Raw genomic sequence first — 10,420 nt, 5'->3', positions numbered from 1 at the left:
ATTTTTGTGTAACAAACAAAATTTTGCAAAATTTTCTATAGAAATAAAATTTGGCAAAATATTCTATACACCGAAAAAAAAGTTTACTATTGTTTACGAAAAATGAACTAACCCATAGTAAGAATGACCATGATTTGGCGCCAAAGATTTTTTTCATCTAGATAAGTTCATGATTTTCTTATAAATAAGTTTATGTATTGCATCGTATTTTAGTTCATTCTTACTACGCTGAGGGAAGAATGTACTTACACTCATTCAAAATATTCCTGCTATTCGGAAAAATGAACAAGTTTTTGGGAATCCTATTTTTAGAAATTGGTTTCAAATAAACTATTTATCAGTATAATTTTCAAAGAAGTAAATAAATTGAGGAATTAAAGGTACAACAAGCCTGTATACAACTAAGAAATTTTTCGTACAATATAAGACAATTTTTCATAACTACCAGTATTTTATTTCAAAAAATTATTATTATATTACATAAAACTATGGCTTATGATATACAATAAAAGAAATGTTTTTATTCGTACGCTGTATGCTGTTACTTTTCGGTAGTTAGTAATTGCTTCTTCAAAAGAGTAATATTCTATGTTAGTAGAATGAAACTAATTAATATCAATTTCCATTTTTTATCCATATGAAAGATATATGCCATAAGTTGCTATTTTCATTTCATTTTTGTCCAATTTCACCGATTTCGCTAGTTTTTGTTGTGTGGATTTGCGTCATAAGCCTCTGAAGTTAAAAAGTATATAAAATATAAAAATATTATCAAATTCTATGGTATTTTGATCTTTAACTTACAAGAGAATTTTCTTAGAGCAAATAGGGATATCAGCTTAGTTAGCATTAAACAGTAAGAAGATTCCAAAAAATACCATTAGATTTGCTGTCATCCTGCAAATGAAAATTATTTTTAATAAATAGAAATTTTGGCTTTATTACAAATGGACGAAAAACTTACCACATTGAAAAAAATCATCCAATTACTACACTGAAAAAACAGTGAACCCTTTTCCATTGCAAAATGAACTAAACTGTAGTAATATTGACCATGATTTAGCCCTTAAGATTTTTTTCAACTTGTCTAGTTTATAATTCTCTTAAATTTTAGTTAATCTATTACATTGTATTTTAGTTCATTTTTACAACACCATAAGATTTATATACCCCTACCAAGTTAAAAAGTCAGTATTGTTTTCGTTTACTTGCTTATTTTTTGGAAAACCCGATAATAAAAATTGGTTAACAGTCTCTTTAAAATGTCGACGACTAAACTATTTTTAAATCAATCATTCCACAGTACAGAGAAATTAAATAATTAAAGGAACAACAAACCGTTTTACTATTATAAAATTTTTCATACAATAAAATTAAACTTTCTTTAAGCAAAAGTACTTTATTATAACAACTTATGATGAAAGTTCTTAATACAATGTTTTTGTGAATAAAAATTATGACAATGTAGAACAAGAAAGTAGTTTATTTTAGCTCGCTTTTTGGACATTTTGACTTTTCCTTAGTTTTTTATTCATCGTAAATATATTTTTCACATGTCTTGCTGAAAAAATGGAAGGAATAATGAAAACTGTTAAAAATTAACTTGTAATAAAACATAATTTTTTAGCTTTTTAAATTAGCTTGTAACTTACCATATTTGGGGGCATTTTATTAAATGGTGTAAGGAATTCAACTTTTCTTATATAAACGTACCTCATAAAGTTTGTACCTGAAACAATTAGAGAAATAATGAATTAAGTAATATATTACTTCATAAAATTGTGTTGTTATCGATGTGAAGAACATAATACAATAAATATTCTTGTTAAAAGAAAGCCAAAGTTTTAGTATAAAACTTACCAATTCTCTATTACAATGTACGCTGAGGTTAAAAAGTTATCGAAATTCATTTGGGGTTACTCTGAAATTAAATATTTATTTTTTACATTAAATAAAAAACATTAAATTGGTTTCCAAAAGATCTAATTAAAGAAATAATATGCATAAAAAAGTAAATATTCTGGTTGAAAGAGTGTTAAAGAAAGCTTACCATTTCATAAAAATGTTTCCAAATTGTTATTCTGAAATTAAATATTTGTTTTTTAACATTAAAAATATTAAATTGGTTTCCAAAAATATTTGATTAAAGTAATATTAAAATAAGGTATTAAAAACCTGTAATTTTTGACAATAAAAATCTCATTAAAACGTAAATATTCTAGTGAGAAGAAAGCCAATTTTTAAAAGAAAACTTACCACTTCTCTATTAAATTATACGCTGAGGAGAAATATAAAAATTTGTCTGAATCCATCTGGGGTTGCTCTTAACTTAGATATTTTTTTACAACAAAGAAAAACATGAAACTTGTTAAAAAAAATAATAATAATAATTAGCAAATAATAATATACATAAAGAATATTATTTTTTAAAAGAAAACCACATTGAAAAAGAACTCTTACCTATTTATCATTAAACTATACGCTGAGGTGTAACAAACAATTTTCCAAATTCATCTGGAGTTACTCTGAAATTGAATATTTATTTTTTACATTGAATAATAAAAATAAAATTAGATAAAACAATTTCAATATACTTTCCATTTCAGCATTTTTTTCTAAATATTGAACATTCTTAATAACTTTTTTCTAAGCTACCGATCATCGCTTCGCCATTGTACACCTCATCGCTAAAATATTAATAACTTTCATTTAAAAGTTTTAATAAACAAACACCAATATATGTCTCACAAAAAAAACAAAATATTCCATACCTTTGTATTCCCTTGTTACATACTTGCTAAAAAGGTGCAACAGCCCACGCCAACGCCAACTATACAACTGAAGCATGCCAAACAAAACCAAAACATTCCTACAACAACAAAAACACATGTGCCTTCATTGAAAACAACACCTCATCCAGACAAATAAGCCATTCGCGAATAATAAACACACACACACAAACCACTGAAACAACAAAAATAAAAACAACCCCACGCTCAGATATACACAACATCCCCATCACTATCTACCATTTCTCATTATTGCATTGCATGCTCTCACTCTCAAAAAAAATTTCAAGTAACATCATCTTTACATTAAACATATTCCACTTTGTCGAGAAAGATCTCTGTACTATGCATTAGTTCATCGCATCTGTCCACAATTTACTCTAAAAACAATACTCTTAAATGCATATCAGTATAAGAACGATGAAACGTTTAACTTAAAATTAGCAAAAACTTCATGAAATGATATCTACCCATTTTTGACGAAAATGTCTACAATTTAATTACATGTGAACTAAAAATATTTCATTGAGGAATGTTGTACCAACTATTATTAACTATAGGAATTGCCAGTAAGAAATTGCTATCCGCTTTCAAGTTCAATTTTCGTAAAAAAATATTTTCTCATACAAAAACTCTTTATAGTAAATTACACTTATTATTTAGAAAGTATTTTACATTTCATAAGTAGTTTTATAGTATGACGAAAGAATTTTTAACTACCAGTTAAGAAAATTTTTAAGGAAATTTCCATCGTATTTTGTAGGCTATGAACTAAACGATTGCTACTTAAAATTTGTAAAATTTCCTTTCGAGTAGTTAATTTTCGTTAAAGATACGAAAAATGAACTAAAATTCTGGAAAATTCTTGTAATAAATTATTGTAAAAATTTTCTTAAATTTACGAGACACTTTTTTTTTCTGTGTACGAAAGACTGTCATCCACAATCGAATTACTTGGGTTGTGATATCTTAAAACTTCTTAACATCGTTTTCTAAATTGTGAGTTAGTCTATACGCGGTATATACTAAACAAAAACGGTATGTATAGGTAAGTCTACAAATAATTACGAATCTGTTGATATGTATTCAAATACTAATGCAATAACACATCCATACGTAGTTGTGTGGTAGAAATGTTATTTTTTTCTGTGCGGTAAGAATATTTCAAATGGTTCTTCTCAGTTGATGAGTTTAGTTCAAAGTGTAAAGGTGGTCGCGTGTGCCGGAAATTAAGAGCTAATTGATTAAAGTTGTGAAAGTGAAAAGAAAAACAAAAAAGTGAGTAAAAACAAAAAGACATGAAGTGTTATATACGGAAAAAAATGTAACCAAAATGCCGAATATTTTAATCATTTGATTAAACACGTAGACAATAGACGATGTTGTGGGACGGAAATTAAAGGATCAAGACGAATTGAACGAACAAAAAATTCAAAAGGAAAATTAACATTTCGGCAGAAAACGGATGAGTTTAATTTTGTTCAAAATTTAAATGGATCGAATATATTTTACAATAATTCAAAATATCCATTTTTAAATTCTTCTTTATAAATGTTTTACTCCACAGGATGAACCCATAAAACTTGCTAATGGTGATCTAAACACTATTAAGGTAACAGAATGTTTGTGTATCTAGATGGTCAATTTATCAAAATCAACAGCTTTGTATTTATTTCGTTAGTTGTACTTTATTTCAATTAAATCAAATTTAATTAAAACAAAAAACAATATGATTGTTTATTAAAAGTGTCGTAGAAAATATTTCTGATAATCCAGTTATCAATTTGATGTAATTTATTCACCAATATAAGTCATTCGCCAATATATATGTGATAAGGACGGAAATGTTCGCAATGTAGGTTAGGTTAGGTTATGTGGCAGCCCGATGTATCAGGCTCACTTAGACTATTCAGTCCATTGTGATACCACAGTGGTGAACTTCTCTCTTATCACAGAGTGCTGCCCGATTCCATGTTAAGCTCAATGACAAGGGACCTCCTTTTTATAGCCGAGTCCGAACGGCGTTCCACATTCCAGTGAAACCACTTAGAGAAGCTTTGAAACCCTCAGAAATGTCACCAGCATTACTGAGGTGGGATAATCCACCGCTGAAAAACTTTTTGGTGTTCGGTCGTAGCAGGAATCGAACCCACGACCTTGTGTATGCAAGGCGGGCATGCTAACCATTGCACCACGGTGGCTCCCTTCGCAATGTAAACGAATTGATATTATCGAGTGGAAGAATATAATAATACCCGTCCATTCATTAATATAAATTTTTCCATGCAGCGAACATATCCATTACCACAAAATTTACTTATATTGATGAATATATTACATCAAATTTATGAACGGTTTACATCATATTGATGAATCGATTATATCAAATTGATGAATCGATTACATCATATTGATGAATGGATTACGTCAAATTTAGGAAAAGCATTCATCGCTGTGACGATCGCGTTTTAGCGACGACGAAGGAGAGTCATACTTTTGAAGAATTTCATCATCGCATGGATGAAAGAGAATAATCGCAGATACGAACAATATAATTGCATATATGAAATACTTTCATCACCTGGACGTAATATAATGATCTATGGGATGTCAATATGTTCATCACAGTGATGAATTACAATTCATCGCCATGACGAAAAATTCGTCACCGGCATGTAAAAATTCGTTCTCATGACGTACATTTTCGTTTCAGTGTATACATGACAAATTGTAACTGTGCATGCCAAATTTGGCATTTTAAAATCGGTTCAGATTTATATATAGCTCCCATATAAATGTAGGCCAGTTTATGGGAAATGTGGTACAATTTTATATCCATTTTCAGTAAGATTTTTCTCCAATTGACGTGATATTTGACACAGAGAATTTATTTAATATTCTATTTAAGTGCGTCAAATTCGGTTCAGATTTAGATAAAGCCTCCATATATTTGTTCTTCCGCACGCAGAGAAGAAACATGATTGTCACAATCATATTCGAAGAGCAAAATAATATGATAGGAGCTACTTTTGCGGCGACCATGTAACATTTTAACCTGCAACCATGTCGGCTCAGTGCACATGGTTCTAAGAAAAATGTAATTGTCCTCATCTAAAATGTTATTATATTGATAAAAAGAATTTTGTTTGAATGAAAAGACAATGGTCACGATTTAAAATGTTATGGTATTCATTAAAATTGTTTTTCTCCTAGTTAAAAGAACATTGCCACAACCTAAAATGTTTTGATCTTTATGAAAAAAAACTTTTTTCATCGTCGAAAAAAGGACGCCACTTGAGAAAAGAAAACACAAAATTAACTTTTTTTGTTTGTTTTTATTTATTTATAAACTAATTCATTGTTTATTTGTATTTATAATGCCGTTCAAGCAAACATCATATATTTTTACACACTCTATTTTATTTCAATTTCAACAATAAGTAATTATTCCATATTTACATCGTGCCCATCAAATGTACAAACGCAGACATCATGTAACTGCAAATAAAAATAAATGATACCATATAGCAAAATGCAGAACAAAAAACAGGTACAATTTTTCAATTACACATTCCTTTTTTGTGTTCACATCAAACCACGTGCCACTTCTGAATAAATAAATTAACAAAAAACACAGTAAATCCGTATTCTCCGTACATTCCAAGAAACAATCAACACACGACTGACGCGCAAAATGAAAATCGTGTGTACCTGCTCAATGTTTTTATAAAATTCTTTTCGTTGCAAACAAGTTAAAAAATTAAATGGTCACGAAAAAAATGTAAATGGTCTTAATGGCCATGTAATGGTTCTAGACATGTCTATACTTAACCTATAAAATACTTTTTCCCTGTAAAAAAGTAAAAAAAATTGAATGGTCAGGTATATGATTTTCCCGACCATTTAATGCTCTCAAATTCTATCATTTAAATGATAGAACATGTTTGCGGTATTTGTGAACCATTCAAATGCTTATTGCCACCATACATTTCTCTCCGCTCGAAAACTATTTTTACAAAGACAAAATACATGGTTTTCGCGGCAATTACATGCTCTAGATAAGCATTAAATGGATGCGGTCCATGTCCAAACATGGTTTTTCTATGCGTGTGGGTACTTGTTTATGGGTGTCTTGTCACAATCTGAGCAGAAATGTCTAAATTAGGAGCTATAGTTTATTTTGCACCAAAAGAGTTAGTATGCCACTAATATTGAGTCCATTATTAAACAAGTATATACGGCCGTAAGATCGGCCAGGCCGAAGCTTATGTACCTTCCACTATGGATTGCGTAGAAACTTCTACTGAAGACTGTCACCCACAATCGAACTACTTGGGTTGCGGTAACACTTGCCGATGGCATGGTATCTTAAAATTTCCTAACACCGTAATATATACCACATAGTCCATACGTGGTATATATTAAACTAAACAAGTATATAAGGCCGCAAGTTCGGCCAGGCCGAATCTTATGTACCCACCACCATGGATTGCGTAGAAACTTCTACGAAAGACTATCATCCACAATCGAATTACTTGGGTTGTGGTATCTTAAAACTTCTTAACATCGTTTTCTAAATTGTGATTTAGTCCATACATGGTATATATTAGACAAAAAAGTTATGTATAGGTAAGTCTACAAATAATTACGAATCGATGTGGACTTTTGCACGGTACGTAGAGAGCCAGAATTGAAATATGGGGGTCGCTTATATGGGGGCTATATACAATTATGAACTTGATATGGACCATTTTTTGTGTGATTGGGGATCGATTTATCTGAGGGCCATATATAACTATAGACCGATATGGACCTAGTTAGGCAGACGATTATTTTGTCATAAGCCAAAAAAAAAAAAAACTGAAACCGAGAAAATGATCTGAGGCAACATATGCGTGATTTGTGTTATTAACCAACTTTTTTCCTCTCTCTCTCTATCGTATTTATTAATGTGGCAAAAAAAACAATGGCTAAAAGACCAAATGAAAAGTAAAGCTGCTAGATGGAAAAAGCCCATTGTCCGCTGTCGACATCTTATTTCCTGTTTCTGCGGTGGAGAAATTCGCCATAACCACACCAGCACACCAGGCATAAGGTGACAGGCCTATGATTTGGCCAAATGGGACGATATTCATCCCAAACAGGCCACCTAGCAACCGACCATAAGCCCCATGTGTCTGTCCATTACAAACATGACCATTTCAATAAATTGCCTTTTAAATATGTTCAAGTGTTGGCAGAAGAGAAAAGTACGGCCGAATGGGCTATAACGAAATTTTATGTAGAGTTTTTTTCTTTGTTTCTTTGTATTTCAGCTACTTTTCCTCTTGTGGTTAATTGTAATATTGGATACAGATAGCAGGCAGCATCAGGCACAACCACCAACCGCAGCATATTATCAAAATAGCATCAATTAAAGCAAGGTTTTCCTAACACTATCCACCAAAGAAATCGGATCGTTAGTTCCAAATTTATATTTAAGTAATAACGATTTCCATTACATTTAATGAAAATATAATATATAAAATATATATTTAAATACCTGGTGAATTTTCAATGGATTTGTAATTAGATGCAACCAATTGACTCCCTAATGCACTACCAGTAAACAATTGGTGAACCAATTCAAATTTTTTTATACCCTCCACCATAGGATGGGGGTATATTAACTTTGTCATTCCGTTTGTAACACATCGAAATGTTGCTCTAAGACCCCATAAAGTATATATATTCTGGGTCGTGGTGAAATTCTGAGTCGATCTAATCATGACCGTTCGTCCGTCTGTTAAAATCACGCTAACTTCCGAACGAAACAAGCTATCGACTTGAAACTTGGCACAAGTAGTTGCTATTGATGTAGGTCGGATGGTATTGCAAATGGGCCATATCGGTCCACTTTTACGTATAGCCCCCATATAAACGGACCAGATTTGGCTTGCGGAGCCTCTAAGAGAAGAAAATTTTATCCGATCCGGCTGAAATTTGGTACATAGTGGTAGTATATGGTCTTTTAAAAACATGCAAAAATTGGTCCACATCGGTTCATAATTATATATAGCCCCCATATAAACCGATCCTCCGATTTGGCTTGCGGAGTTTCTAAGAGAAGCAATTTTCATCCGATCCGGCTGAAATTTGGTACATGGTGTTAATATAGGGTCTCTAACAACTATGCAAAAATTGGTCCAGATCGGTCAATAATTATATATAGCCCCTATATACACCGATACCCCGATTTAGTTTACGGAGCCTCCAAGAGAAGCAAATTTCATCCGATACGTTAATTGTATATAGCCCCCATATAAGCGACCCTCATATTTCAATTCTGGCTCTCTAAGTACCGTGCAAAAGTCCATATCGATTCGTAATTATTTGTAGACTTACCTATATATACCTTTTTTTGTCTAATAAAGGGTGATTCTTTTGAGGTTAGGATTTTCATGCATTAGTATTTGACAGATCACGTGGGATTTCAGACATGGTGTCAAAGAGAAAGATGCTCAGTATGCTTTGACATTTCATCATGAATAGACTTACTAACGAGCCACAACGTCGAATTTTCAGTGAATGGGCCCTAGAAAAGTTGGCAGAAAATCCGCTTTTTTATCGACAAATTTTGTTCAGCGATGAGGCTCATTTCTGGTTGACTGGCTACGTAAATAAGCAAAATTGCCGCATTTGGAGTGAAGAGCAACCAGAAGCCGTTCAAGAACTGCCCATGCATCCCGAAAAATGCACTGTTTGGTGTGGTTTGTACGCTGGTGGAATCATTGGACCGTATTTTTTCAAAGATGCTGTTGGACGCAACGTTACGGTGAATGGCGATCGCTATCGTTCGATGCTAACAAACTTTTTGTTGCCAAAAATGGAAGAACTGAACTTGGTTGACATGTGGTTTCAACAAGATGGCGCTACATGCCACACAGCTCGCGATTCTATGGCCATTTTGAGGGAAAACTTCGGAGAACAATTCATCTCAAGAAATGGACCGGTAAGTTGGCCACCAAGATCATGCGATTTGACGCCTTTAGACTATTTTTTGTGGGGCTACGTCAAGTCTAAAGTCTACAGAAATAAGCCAGCAACTATTCCAGCTTTGGAAGACAACATTTCCGAAGAAATTCGGGCTATTCCGGCCGAAATGCTCGAAAAAGTTGCCCAAAATTGGACTTTCCGAATGGACCACCTAAGACGCAGCCGCGGTCAACATTTAAATGAAATTATCTTCAAAAAGTAAATGTCATGGACCAATCTAACGTTTCAAATAAAGAACCGATGAGATTTTGCAAATTTTATGCGTTTTTTTTTAAAAAAAAGTTATCAAGCTCTTAACAAATCACCCTTTATAAAATTTTGGCAACCTTTTCTATAGAAATAAAATTTTGACTTAAATTTATAGAAATAAAGTTATCAATAGAAATAAAATTTTGAAAAACTTTTTGTGTAACAAACCAAATTTTGCAAAATTTTCTATAGAAATAAAATTGTGCAAAATATTCCATAGAAAAAAAAAATTGACTCAATTTTCTATAGAAATAAAATTTTGACTAAATTTTCTATAGAAAAAAATATTTCTATAGTAATAAAATTTCGAATAAATTTTTTATAGAAATAAAATTTTGACAAAATTT

At 31.6% G+C, this 10,420-nt stretch overlaps 1 long non-coding RNA gene across 1 annotated transcript; it reads right to left on the bottom strand.

The window, feature by feature from the left end:
- Positions 1–431: 431 nt before the first annotated feature.
- On the bottom strand, positions 432–988 carry LOC142236598 (uncharacterized). The gene is made up of 3 exons (XR_012722107.1): positions 965–988; positions 805–897; positions 432–735 (listed from the first exon to the last, which is right to left on the bottom strand). It is a non-coding gene; the product is annotated as an uncharacterized LOC142236598 (long non-coding RNA).
- Between the last annotated feature and the right edge of the window lie 9,432 nt (positions 989–10,420).

The sequence above is a fragment of the Haematobia irritans genome, chromosome 4, assembly GCF_050003625.1.
Source record: "Haematobia irritans isolate KBUSLIRL chromosome 4, ASM5000362v1, whole genome shotgun sequence".
Lineage (NCBI taxonomy): Eukaryota > Metazoa > Arthropoda > Insecta > Diptera > Muscidae > Haematobia > Haematobia irritans.
Note: the sequence above shows the minus strand (reverse complement) of the source record. Positions and strands in the feature narration are given on the sequence as shown.